Source organism: Suricata suricatta, chromosome 4 (assembly GCF_006229205.1).
Source record: "Suricata suricatta isolate VVHF042 chromosome 4, meerkat_22Aug2017_6uvM2_HiC, whole genome shotgun sequence".
Taxonomy (NCBI): domain Eukaryota; kingdom Metazoa; phylum Chordata; class Mammalia; order Carnivora; family Herpestidae; genus Suricata; species Suricata suricatta.
This window is the reverse complement of record NC_043703.1, coordinates 160,480,209-160,493,855: the sequence shown is the minus strand read 5'-3', so window position 1 is coordinate 160,493,855 and position 13,647 is coordinate 160,480,209. Positions and strand designations below refer to the sequence as shown.

Sequence of the window (13,647 nt, the reverse complement as noted above, 5' to 3'; positions counted from 1 at the left end):
CCCTGCTTGGAGACAGTGGAGTAACGAGGTGTGAACTTGGCAACCAGAAATCCTTGGGTACAGATCTGACTCAGCCACTTACTGGCTCAGGCACTGGACAAGTTGTAGCCTGAATCTTTATTCTTCATGCGAACAGTGTGCACAATAACAGTGATCAACCTCAGAAGAACGCACTGAGCATTCCCCGGCATTGGGAAGGGGTCTGGGACAGCACAAGTTAAGTAGAAAAGCTTCAACAGAGGGCGCTGTGGAGCACCGTTAAGTTCATGGGTCGCATTATGAACTTATTTGTAAGGCGACTGAGTCCTGACTCCCTCAGCTACGGACAGACCCTTCTCAACTGTGACGACCAGAGTGTGAGTGAATGAGGACTTGTTTGTAATGCGTGTGCTTTGTGCTCACGTCCCCCCGGGGTACCGCTAAGCTTTGCGATGCAGCCGCCAACCACTGCCATTTATTCCTGCTGGAACTGGGGCAGAGACAGAACGCAATCTCCTTGCAAGTTCTTTAGATTCCTGGGAAGGAAGTATTCCTGGAGAATATTAATACAAACTGTTATTATGGAAATCCGCCGAAGTCCCCTTTTTTTACGTTGCATCTCATTGGAGATTGTAAAATGAAGCCTTCTAGGAAATAATGCAGTCGATTGGCTTTGATTCTTTCTAACAAAGATTTGGGGATTTCAGTGTCCCTTTGGATCTATACATGTGTATCCCTGATGGAACATACCAGAAGGAGTTAGGTTAGTAAATACGCCTCCATTTATTCCAGGGTCAACAGTGCCTTTTAGTTGGCCATCGTTCAAGAGGAAGGGTGAACTGAGCTGACTTCAGACCCACCTTCTCGTGTGGGAGCTCTGACGGTGGGGATGGAGTGCCTGCACCTGTGGAGGAGGGAGTGTGCGAGGAGAAGGTTCTTCCCAACGCATGCGCCTCCACGGCGGGGTCATGCTCCTCCTTCCCGTCCGCCGTGTGTGCCGCACGCCGCCTCCCCGCACGCCGTCTGGCTGTGCTCTCCGTCGTTCCTTGGCCTGGAGATCCTCTCGGCTCTGTCAACGCATCCTTCTCCATGTTTGCTCTGTGTGTGTTTGTCTTTGTGGGATGAAGTTTGTTTTTCAAGCTCTGACAGACTGGCAAGGCAAACAAGGTTGCCATTTTTGTTTTGTTTTGTTTTTATGAGCACGGCAATTTTTAGCCCTTTGCAAACAATCCTGAGACTTGGGAGGTTATAATTTGGGACGCCATGTGTAGAGGCACACATTCAGATCTTATTGTGGCTGAGGGAACAATCTGAAGGAAGCGGGTGGAAGACAGATTAATGTGGGTGATTTATCAGTTGTGAAGGGGCCAAGCTCCTGACAGCACTAAAAGATGAAATAACCAAAGTGGAAATGAATTTCATAGAACATTTTGAAAAATTAATTTTGAAGAGAATGTTTATGTCTGAACATACATATGTATAGAGAGTGCATAAATAAATATCGCATCTCACACATGCACTTACCTCCTGCTTCTGTATGTCAGGGCCCTGGCGTCTCATTGTCTGGGGACCCGCAGAAGGAAAGACAACGGGTCTCTGCATGGAAAGGCCAGCTGTGTCAAGGTTGTGTAGTGGGAGATCCTGCTATTTCCCGCTAACAGTTACCAGAGTCACAGGGTCCCCACGTCAGAAGAGGGAGCTAAGAAGCGACACAGCCAAGGGCCAGCCTCTAGTCTGTTTCCCAGTCCAGGTTGAATCTAGAATCCCCAGCCCAGGAGCAGTCCCGAAACGTGCAGCCTCCTTCATCAGGCTCACACGTGCCGCTCCCATCTTTGGCTTCCGAATTTGAGAAGCTGGGCCCACCTACAGGAACGTTAGTACAAAGGTGACCTTATGGTTGGACACAGACTGTCATTTTCTTCAAGGATGCATGCAGAATCAAGGATGCATTGAGAAAGAAAATTAACAATGTGTGTTAGGGTTTCTTTTTATATATATGTAACAGTGCTGTCAGTTTACTATCTGTTTTTTCCTTCTAGACAGAATTTTACATGATAGGTCTTTAGCGAATATGAGACATATATATTTACAGTGATTCTGATTCAGGTCTCACTAAGTCTCACCTTTGCTGTTTTGGTCACTGATTAAGCCATGTTTTAAAGGTACACATCACCAAATTCTCAAAGTGACTCATCTCGGTTGGAATCTGATCATGGAGGAGTCTTCACCTTTAGGAAAAAATGGAGGGGAGAATAGCTATGAATGTGTATCAGGGATTTAAGAGCTACAGGAGAAGATGACTTTTAGCATTGCTAGCAAAGTACTAATCTTTGAAATGCAGAGCAGGTAACAAATCCAAACCAAACCTACCCTCTCGTTGTGTATCCTGGTTTCCTGAATCCCCGAATGACATAACTACAAATTTCAGATGAGTCCTGGGCTACCTAAGGACCTAGATCTCATCAGAAATCCAATGACTCCAAAGAGTATGGGGCAGTCTCCAAGCCATTACAGGAAAATCAGGGTATAGTTCTCATTATTTCTTATAAGAGGATATAGCATTTCTGGTAGGGGTCTGTGTTATGAAACCAAACCAACACATTCAGAAGTCAAGAGTGAGGGGCGCCTGGGTGGCTCAGTCGGTTAAGCATCCAGCTTCAGCTCAGGTCATGATCTCACGGTTCGTGGGTTCGAGCCCCACATTGGGCTCTGTGTCGACAGCTCAGAGCGTGGAGCTTCAGATTCTCTATCTGCCTCTCCCTCTGACCCTCCCCTGTTCGCACTGTCTTTCTCTGTCTCTCAAAAATAAATTAAAAAAAAAACATTTAAAAAAGAGTGAATAAAGACTGTAAGCTATTAAAAGGAAGAGGCTATGTGTCCACCTTGTACCCTGTACCCTGGCTCTACTCCTGAGGGTCTCTTTACATGAACTCTTTGAATAAGTACCTAACTAGCCAGCAGAGATAGTTCTGCAGAAGGATTTCTGTCTTCCCACTACCTTATTCAATTTAAACTTTTTTTTTTTTTTGGTGTCAATGAACAAAGAAGAGTTAAGCTACATCCATCAATTTATCAGGACCACTGTTCAGTCATTTGGTGGTGACCATTGTAAATGCTGATGTGAAGAACAGTAGTAACAACAGTGAGAATGTGTGTTGAGTCCCTTCTATATTCTAGGCTGGGTAGGTAAAGCTACCTGCCACAGATAACTAAGATCCGGTTAAATGTACTCACTTTCCAATATGAATGTCACATCCATGATAAAAAAGCAAAATTTGGACCATAGAATATATTTTGGAATGTGATCATAGGAGGAAAGCAGAGCATAATATGGAGGTGTTAAATGGCAGATCTGTGATAAATATAAATATCAAATGTGTTATTTTGATGTATATGAGCGATAATTGGATTTTAAATTACCCATCTATAAAGAACAGTATCTATGGTGCAAGAAGATTAGTTATGAAAATAATTATAAGAAAAAACTCTGTTGGCCTTACATATAATTTTAAAATCCTGCACATATATATTGGGAACATTCAAAGTTTTCATTCCCTACCCCCAGACTTCTCAATAAAGTTATTGCAATAAATTCGTGAAGCATGAAATTAAATCCATCTTAACCTCTATCTGATTGTGAGGAGTGAGGATTAGACCAGAATTTCCAACCAGTGAAGAGTCTTATAAATTCTTTTTACTTAGTCCAGCAGCAGAGTGACATGCCTATGTAAGGTTCTACAACACTGACAGAAGAAGAAAAGGTCATACATACAAGCATCTGATTCATTCACCTCATTTCTTCATTCACTAAACAATTGTTGACCATGGTCATGTACCATGAACTCTCTTTAGCATGTTCAATCTGTTTAATCCTCATAATAATTGGAGGAGTGAGGGGTTGTGATGCTAGTGTTATGTCCACTGAAGATTCAAGGAAGTCATACAGCCTTCACATGGTAAATCAGAGATCAGCTCCTATGAGCCAAGTTCACTGCAGGCACTCTGAAACAGGAAATTCTGCCACCAGAGGGGCTGGTCAGGTCAGGACCTGAGTTAGCTTTCAGGAATTTGAATTTTATGCCAAATGAAATAAGTCAGTCAGCCAAAGACAGATATAACATGTCTTCCCTCATATGCGGAGTTTGAGAAGCCTAACAGAGGACCATGAAGGAAGGGAAGGGGGAAAATGGTTTCAAACAGAGAGGGAGGCAAACCACAAGAGACTCTTAAATACAGAGAATAAACTGAGGGTTGATGGGAGGGGGGGAAGGGAAAATGGGAGATGGGCCTTGAGGAGGCACTTGTTGGGATGAGTACTGGGTGTTGTATGTAAGTGATGAATCGTGGGACTCTACCCCCGAAGCCAAGAGCACACTGTGTACACTGTATGTTAGCTAACTTGATGATAAATTATATTTAAAAAAAAGAAATTTGACTTTTATGTTTTGGGTGAGTGTCTACTTGGTTATGCGTTGGAATAACAAATGACTGGAAGTGGTTTTGAATGCTATGATTAAGCAAATTAATATAGAAACTGGGTATTTATGGGGCGCCTGGGTGGCTCAGCCGGTTAAGCGTCCAACTTCAGCTCAGGTCATGATCTCACAGTTTATGGGTTTAAACCCCACATCAGGCTCTGTGCTGACAGCTCAGAGCCTGGAGCTTCTTTGGATTCTCTGTCTCCCTGTCTCTCTGCTCCTCCCCCACTCACGCTCTGTTTCTCTCTGTCTCAATAATAAATAAACATTAAAAAATAACAAAAAGAAGTGGGATATTTAGAATTAGATTATTTGTATCAAAATACTAGATATACATCTTAGCTTTGATTATAGATAGAGAAATTCTGAACAATGAGAGGTTTGAGGCAGACCTTGAGATTCCCCGTTCTGGTCAGTTATTCATTTAGTTCCTCTTAAACGTCACTAAGGCTCATGACGTACATGATTAGTAGCTTATGACTGATTTTGAGTAAACAAGCCCTCGGAATTTAGATGAACCCAAAGGGCATCTTAAATACCAACAGTATTTTCACTCATCTGTCTTGTCCAATGCAGTTGGTTGGGCTTTTATTATGAGGAATGTTTACTTCTGGGAAGATTAAAGGAAACATAGTAAAATAGATTTCAACACCTTTATAGGGACTCGACTATACTTTTGAACAATGGATGTTAAGAATTTTATACATGTTTTGATCAAGTATGGATGTACAGATCACAAATTGGAAATAGAGAAAAAAAATAACTCAAGAGCAATGCCTACATGAGTTTATCCAATTTTGCACTCATGACATCTAAGATGAGGAAAATAAAAATAGAAAGCTTTCAAATGCAACCACTTAAAAATACCCAAGAATATGAGATTGATGTCTGTGACTAGCCTAAATGATAAAAGAGAATCTTTCTGTGAGACACAAAAGAAAAATATTGGTGCATTCCTAGAATTCGTGGCAACACGGCACTGACTGGGAATTGGTTATGAGGAGGAAGGTGACATAGGGTGTGAAATCCCGTTATGTTAATATTTCTAGTTATATTGTGCACTATATTTTTACAGATTCTACACACTATCCTGATGCTGACAACGTATCTCTAACTTGTGCTTCTAATACAATTGGTGAAACTGAATAATAAATGAATTGAAGTGTTGAAAGAGATCATCAGTTTGGTAATATCATGTGAAAATGCAGGTGAGAAATATAAATCGAAAGGAAGAGAGTGTTTTATTCTTATGGAAAATATGCTGTGGTCAGGAAATACCGTGGAGATAAAAATGTACATCTGTGGCAACCAGTGTTATGAATAATGAGATGAAGCCAGTGTCCTGGGTGGTCTATCGTTACTATTTATAGTGGCAAGATAATCATTGCAAAGTCAAACTACCATGTCACATATTATGTAGAACACAGTGGTACAGCATAAATCCATCTTGGGCTTTTGTTCAAGGAAAATTAATGAGTTTTTTAAAACACCAGCACAATATTCTTATTAGAAGTTCCCATTCAAATGCGGTCCAATGGTATGCAATAAACAGAAAATCAGCTGTTGAAAAAGTAAGAATTGATATGAAAACATCAGAGTTCTAGTCCCTACTTTACCACTAAGAAGCCATGCACCATGGATTGACCTAGGATTATCAACTATTCCAAAAGTTGGATGGTGTACAAAAGTCTTAGAGTAAATTATAAAGCAAAATGTAGGTACTTTTAATAATTAACATTTTATAGCAAGTAGTTTAGTTAAATCATCATTTTTCTTGTTTGTTTAGGGTGTAAAATGTTCATAATAGTGAGACATTGAAATGCCATTAAGCATTGTACTATTGTCTATATACCTTGAACAAAAATAATGTGAAGAGACTTTATATTTATAATTGTCCCTGACATTTATCAGGTTTCAGGAGGAAAGGCAGGCAAAAATCATCTAGAACTACTCCAACTCACAGGTTAAAGAAAAAATCATAAATTATAAAAAAATAAGAACTGCCTCCATGATGATAAAAATAGAACATAACAAACCTAAAGATTCACCATTCCTTTTTAGAGAAAAAGTTAAAACCACAAATACTTTTTTAATAAAGTATGAAAGAAAATAAGAAAGTAGGAGGAAAGACTTAATAAAGAAATGACCAGAAATTAATGCAAGAGGATATATTAGTTGCATCAGTAATGTTATAATTCATTGATAATAGTAAAAAAAAAAGTTGACAAATAGGTATATAATTTAATACAGGAAAAAGGGAAAGTATAACAAAATACTAGAAATAGGAATGAGGACATTTCTAAGTAAGTAGCAGAGATTAAAAACATAAGGGAACATTAGGATCACCTTTATACCAATATGTTTAAACAAAACTTAGACAAAAGAGGAGACATCTTAGAAAAAATAATTTTCCAGATCAAACTCGATAAGAAATAGAGAAAATGAACAGTTTTATAACCACTAAAATAAATAAATGAATAGATAAAAAATATCTTCACAAGGGAAACACCAGTCTTAAATAGTTGGTTAAAGCAATCCTAGTACCCTAGGAGTGCTAGAATGTTTTCTAATGTAGTTAGAATGAATAATTCTAATCACAGATAAGTTTTTATAGAGAATAGAAGGTAAGGGAACATTTCTCAACACATTTTGTTAGACAGTGCCATTTTGACACCAAATCAGACCAAGTCAGTATAAGGAAAAACTATTACAAGTCAAATTTATTCTTGAACATATATGGAAAAAAAATCCAAAGAGACTATTAGCAAATCAAATCTAGTAAACTACAGAAAATACTAAATATATAAATTTGGTTTATCTTTAGAATGCATGGTTTAGCCCAACACTTAAAAATCTACTAATGCAATTTACAGTATTAATACATTTAAGAAGAAAAATAATCTAAGCATACGTAGAAAATTTTGTTAGCATTTGCCATGCACTTCTGGTAAAAATGATTAGCCAATTTGGAAGAGAAAAGAACTTCCTCAATATGTTTGAGAATTTTACCAAACAGGGAAAGGTTAAATAATTCCCTCAGGTCACCAAAAATGACAGATATCCCCACCATCATATTTATATTCAATATTATATTGAACATTCTAGTCAGAGAAACAAATAATAAAAAAATATGTATGGATAAAAAAAGTAAGTTTAAAATAAATTTGCCATTATTTGCTGATGATATGATTTTCCATAAAAATCACACAAAACCATTAAGATATAAATCATCTGCATTATTATGAGAGCTCAGTAATACTGATGGACCTAAGGATCAACTGCACTTCCATACTACAGTAATAAAGTATGGGAGAGGGGGGATATAAAGTACTTAACAATAAGTAGACTAGATAGATAGATAAATAAATAAATAAGCAAATAATTAATTAAATAAATAAATAAGACATGAAATAAATTGCTGAAGTATTGTAAAATACAGAACAAAAGTTTATGGAGAGATAGCTCATTCTAATGTCTAGGAATATTACATCATAAATATGGAATTTATGGACTAATATACAAATAGATAACACACAAGCAGAATAGAAAACAACAAGGAGACACATCATTGAAAAAAATTCAATAAATGACATCAGCAAAATTATTTAACTGTATGGAAAAATAAAAGGAGATGCCTACCTCACACCGTACACAGAAATGAAACCCATATGACTTAAGGTTTTTGTGAAAGCCAAACTTAAAAAACATATAGATATTAAGACTGCATAGTATAATACTTGGTGATCTTTTTGGTAGGAAACATTAAACAAAACCTATCTCCTCAAAATAAGTAATTAAGATAGGAAAAACACATCTGACTGTATTAAAGTAGAAAGAGAAAAAAAACCCCAAATGTCTGTTCCTAGAAATAAACTACAGATAAAATAAAATGCAAGTCACAAACCAGAAGAAGATATTTTCAATACAGTTAACAAAATCTACAAAGGGCTATTTAAAATCAATAATTAAAAGACCAAAAAAAATGGGCAAAAGACATTAAAAGAGATTTTACAGAGGAGGAAAGAGAAATGGCTAGTAACCAATGAGAAGAATTTCCAAACTCATTACCCAGGCAAATGCAGAATAAAACCACCCTGAGAACCTATTGTGCCCATGTGTTTGGCACATCAAACCCCCAGCAGTGTTGAGGTCACTGTGCAATGCATCCCAGCATTCAGAGACTGACTCCGGGGTTTCCAGAACAGCACTGGTCGAGGCAAGAAACTGGAAACAATCCACATGTCCACTGAGGGAGATAGACAACATTTAGCAAAGGGGAAGAAAAAGAGCATATGGCTGCAAATCACCATATAGAACAGGGAAGATAAATGAATTACAGGTGCACACAGGTACCAACATGGAGAGAAATGTGGAGCAAAGGAAAAGAGAAAACATGTTGTGAAGAACAAATAGCAAATGATTCCCTTTTATAAGGGATTATAATAATTTATTTATAAGTTATTATTTGGAGAGTTAAACTTATATGGCAAAATGTGTCAAATAGAAAGGGACTGTAAACTCACAGCTGTGAAGAATGGCCAGCTCCACACTGGAAGGAGGGGGTGGGTGGGACTGGGCAGGGTGCATGGGCTCCTGATGTACTGACGTTGTTCTCATTTCACTCTGCAGAGCACTGGAAGAGGGTTCACTTGGACAGTGTTCTCTCATCCGTCTATCTATTCAGCCATCCATCCATCCATCCATCCACTTATAATCTATCTGCTGTTTTACACACAAGAACACATCTTTTGTAATAAATAAAATAAGGACAAAAAGGAAAAGGAAGGAGTTGGAGAGGGAGGGAGGGCAGAAGGAAGAAAAGAAACTTCCAGCTCTTCTGAATCTGGTACAAGCTTGCACAGCCTTGGCCAGGGAAGACGGACTGAATTTACACATTGTCTAGATCACGGGATGCCTCGAGTCGGGGAGCTGAAAGGAGGAGCCCTTGGACTTTGTTCCACAGAGTTTGGAGCTGACCCTGAGGTTAAACTGCATGGTCCCCCTTAACAGAAGTATCTATAACAGTCAAACTCATAGAAACAAAGGATAGAATGGTAGTTCCAGAGTTGGGGGGAGTAGGGGGAAGATGTTAATCATCATACATAAGACTTCAGTTATGTAAGATGAGTATGTTTTAGAGATCTGGTGTGCAGCGGTGTGCAGTATTACAGAAAATAATACTGTATTGTATACTTAAAATCTGTTAAGAGAGTGGACCTCATGTTGGGTGTTCTTAACACAATTAATAATAAAAACACAAAAGAGATTAAGGACAGAGCAAGACGCTGAAGAGGTCAGGAAAGTGACAGAACGGAGTTTACACAAATTACCATCTAGAGTCCAACTTTAGAGAACGTGGAGTGGATATTGAAGAAGGTGGATCTGGAGGGCGCTGCTGGGCTCTACCATCTCCTGGAGCTGCTGGACGAAGTGCCGGGCTGGTGGAGCCCCGACTGAGGCAGTAGAACTTCAAATCGCAGCTGTCAAAGGCCAGTGCCTCTGGGCGGTGCAAAAGGCTGTAAATGGGATATGCCATAGGGTTCTTCTTGTCTGCAGCCTCTGCTGAAGAGGGGGCAGCAGATTGTGAGATGGCCAGAAGGGCCCTATTCTTAGGGAACTCTAACCCTTTCCCTGCCCCAACTGGTGTCTGCTCCATCTGGAAGCCCTGTGATCCGCCCCCCACATCGGAGCCTGACTGCACCTCCTGACTCACAAATCTGAATGCGTTCTTCCGGGGCTTCAATCTCTGAGTAGAATCCTGAACATGGCAGACAGGGTTGGGATGTGGTCTTCCTGATCTGCATGTCTCATCTCTTCCCCACCCACCACATGCCCTTTATTATCCAGAGAAAGAGAACTAGCGGGCTTTCCAACACGCCATCCTCCCCCGCACAGTCAGCCCACTGCGCTTGCTGCCTGCTGGTACTGTGCCTCCTGGTCGAAGCTCATTTCCCCTTCAAGCCTCAGCCACGCATCACCTCCCTAGGGGAGCCTTCCCTGATTCCCTGCACTGGCTGGGCTTCCTTGCTCTCTGTTCCCATTGTGCCTTAGGCAAAGCTCCAGCTCTGTGGCGACGACGTGGCGCAGTCTCTGTCGCAAGTAGAGTAGGGGCCTGGTGCCTTACCAAGGGTAGACAACAAATTAACGCATAAATCTTACCAAGGAGTCACCCTGAAATATGAGACACGGTCTCTGTTTCCCGGCCTCTCTTCTCTCATCCTCTAAGGAGCCCACCTCTGGGCAGTGGGAAGAGCGTGGGGATTCCTGGTCAAGTTGGAGGGTCAGAAGTCATGTAGAAACCCAGCATTCGTTACCTAAGTCTTGGACTTCTTACTGGCAGTGAGGTCAAGGTCAAGATCCCTCCCCATGAGCCTCCCCTTGAGGCGCTTACGGTTCTCAGGCTCACCTTTGAGCGTCGCTCGCCCATAAGAACCTCTGAACTCTTTGCTCTAAACCCAGTGGTGACAGTAAGCTACCACAGGCTGGGTTGATTATGGTGCAGTAAGCGGCCCAGCTGATTAATGAACGCGGCGTGTGAGGGAAGCCAGGCAGCCAATTACAGGTGAAAGCAACGCGTGTCTTATGGGTTCCAAGGAGAAATAGATCAATATGGTTTCACATAGGTAAGGGACTCAAACTCAAAGAAGGGCGTGATTAGTGCGTTTCGCTGTGTTCCACACGAGAGCAGCTTGTGGCCAAACTCAGAGAGAAGCTGATTAGACGGGGCAGGAGGAAGTGGGATGTTAGTCTGCAAACAGTAAGAAGACTAATACGAAATGAACGGAGGCTCCGAACGTCGGGATGAAAGTCATGTAAACATGTCAGCAGCGATCGCCAAATGCCTTGGCACCCGGGGAGCTCTTTTCCCTTGAAACGATCTAGGTTATAATGAGATTTTCACGTTCTGGGCAGTTTCCGAGATAAATCTATCTTTTTGTTAGTTCTGCAAAAGCACCGTGGTGATGGCTCACGCATTCGTTCATTAGATATCTTTAGGTAGCACTCTGGTCTGAAAGTTACCCTGAGTGCTGAGTGTAGGAAGGTGAGTAAGGCAGCACCTTGGACAAGCTGGCGGTCCATTGGAAGCCCCAAGCGGTAGGGAGGCAGTGTTCACACACCGCCGTGAGTGTTCCTGGAGAGGACACAGTAAACGGCGACGTGCTGAAATCATAACCCTGGAGCCACACAGAGCTCACATGATGAGGCAGAATCAGCAAGGAGCAAGCCCTGGACAGGAAGCCAGGCCCCATTCCAGCCCTTCCCTGACCAGCTCACCGACCCCGGCAAAGCAGTCCTCACTCTGGCCAGTCAGGTAGACGGCCATTGGCCAGAACAATTGAAGGTGCATTCTGGCTCTGTGATGTTACGTCCAGGCCGAAGACGGTCACAACTTCCTGTGCCTTTGAGCTGGGAAGAAACCAGCAGTGTTTCTCCGTCCACCCTCCCAGGGAAAAGCAGAGCTCGTGAGGGTGGCCAGTGAAGCTCCAGGGTCATTGGGATTTTCTCGTCTGCTCCGGGGCCCGCGCCATTCCCAGGTACCACAGGCTGTGAGGTCTTGAGCACTCACTGCTTTTATACCTTTCCCTCTGGCTGAAACGTTCTTTCCATCACCGTACCTTCTTCTGGAAAGGTCTCTATTCCCCCCTTAAAGCTTACTTTGCCTAGAAAATGCCATTGTAATTCAGTTTCATGCAGCTTTCTGCACAAACTAGAATGATTTTTGAAGGCAGGGACTCTGTCTTTTTCATCCCTGGATTATAATCATATGGTACAATGCCTGGCACCTCGTGTGTGTGTGTGTGTGTGTGTGTGTGTGTGTGTGTGTGTCTGTTAGATGTAAGAATATATGAAATGACCGTTCTATGCAGCATGGATAAATCCGCATTCATCAACCCCGAGGATGAGCATTCTCATGGATGTTGATCCAGATTAACAAAGCCCTCAAGAGACAGGTGTCTGCAGCCAGAATGATTTATTAATTTGCAAGAACTGCATCTGTTAGGAAGAGCTGACACATTTATTGGGGCCTGACTCTCACAGTCTCCGCCTGCGGGGAAACCCCATGGGAAGCCAAGTCATACTCAGGGGCCGGCTTGGTGAGAGAGAGTGCCATCTAAGCAGGCGGAGGCCGCTGCAGGAGTGAAATGTCTCTGGGCTCCGGCTCACCCAGCCGGGTCCTTCTACCTCACCACGAGGCTGTCCGCAGAGCTGAGCTGGAAGGCCCTTGGCCACCAGTGTCGTGAAGAGGTTTTGTCATAGTTGGTGACCTGGGAGTCCTTGGCCCCTCTGGGGTGGACTGGCCTGATGTGGGACCAGCTTCTAGGAGGATGGATTTTGCCGAGCTTTAGTTTCACTCCTCCCTTCCCACCCCACCCCTGCCCCTGGAGGTCGTCCTTGATGCCTTCAGAGGGACTGCCTCACCCTGAGGTCATGCCTCCCCATAGGGTCCAGGCGCCCTCACAGGGTTGTTGGCATAGATGCGAACAGTAACCCAGCTACCATTCTGTCATTTCTGTCCCCGGTTTGTCCTGAATGCTGATGGAGAAAATTCTGCTCTCTAAAAGAGAATCGCTTGGAGACTTAACATTGACCTACAGTCTATACTTCTGTGCATTGTTCTAAGCATCTAATTTGTCGAGTGGAAATACGTTTTTTTATTTTAGCTTTCTGGAGAAAACACCCTAGTATTGCCTCAGATCCAGCGGTACGTGGTCAGTGTGAGCTGGCCTGAGTGGGGACACGGGCTGGGAACCATGGGGCCTGGCCAAGCCTGGGGCACCCGCCACTCATGCCTCCGGCCAACAGCCGATCCCTGAACAACCACCCCCAGCAGGAAGCCTGGGGGGTGACGCTGGCCTCTGTGTGCGGCCATCAGCTCTGCCACTTGCCAGCCAAGCGCCCCTGAACAAATCATCAGCACTTTCCAGTGTAGCTTCTCAGCCTCTAACAGAGGGAAATCTGGGAAAGAATCTTTGACTTTTGGTAAGTATTAAATTAGGTGATTCACGTCAAGTGTTTACAGAGTGCAGGAGTGTGGTAACACATCCTGTTGTCACTGTATCAGCATCATGTACTGGTATTTCACTGTGCCTGACACTGGACCACCAACTCTTGTTTAAAAATTTTTTTTTATTTTCTTATTTTTGAAGGAGAGACAGAGCATGAGCAGGGGAAGGGCAGAGAGAGAGGA

At 42.3% G+C, this 13,647-nt stretch overlaps 1 long non-coding RNA gene across 1 annotated transcript; it reads right to left on the bottom strand.

Annotated features, from left to right (window-relative positions):
- Positions 1–1,325: 1,325 nt before the first annotated feature.
- LOC115289222 lies at positions 1,326–2,180 on the bottom strand. The gene is made up of 3 exons (XR_003907481.1): positions 2,103–2,180; positions 1,504–1,575; positions 1,326–1,363 (listed from the first exon to the last, which is right to left on the bottom strand). It is a non-coding gene; the product is annotated as an uncharacterized LOC115289222 (long non-coding RNA).
- Positions 2,181–13,647: the final 11,467 nt, after the last annotated feature.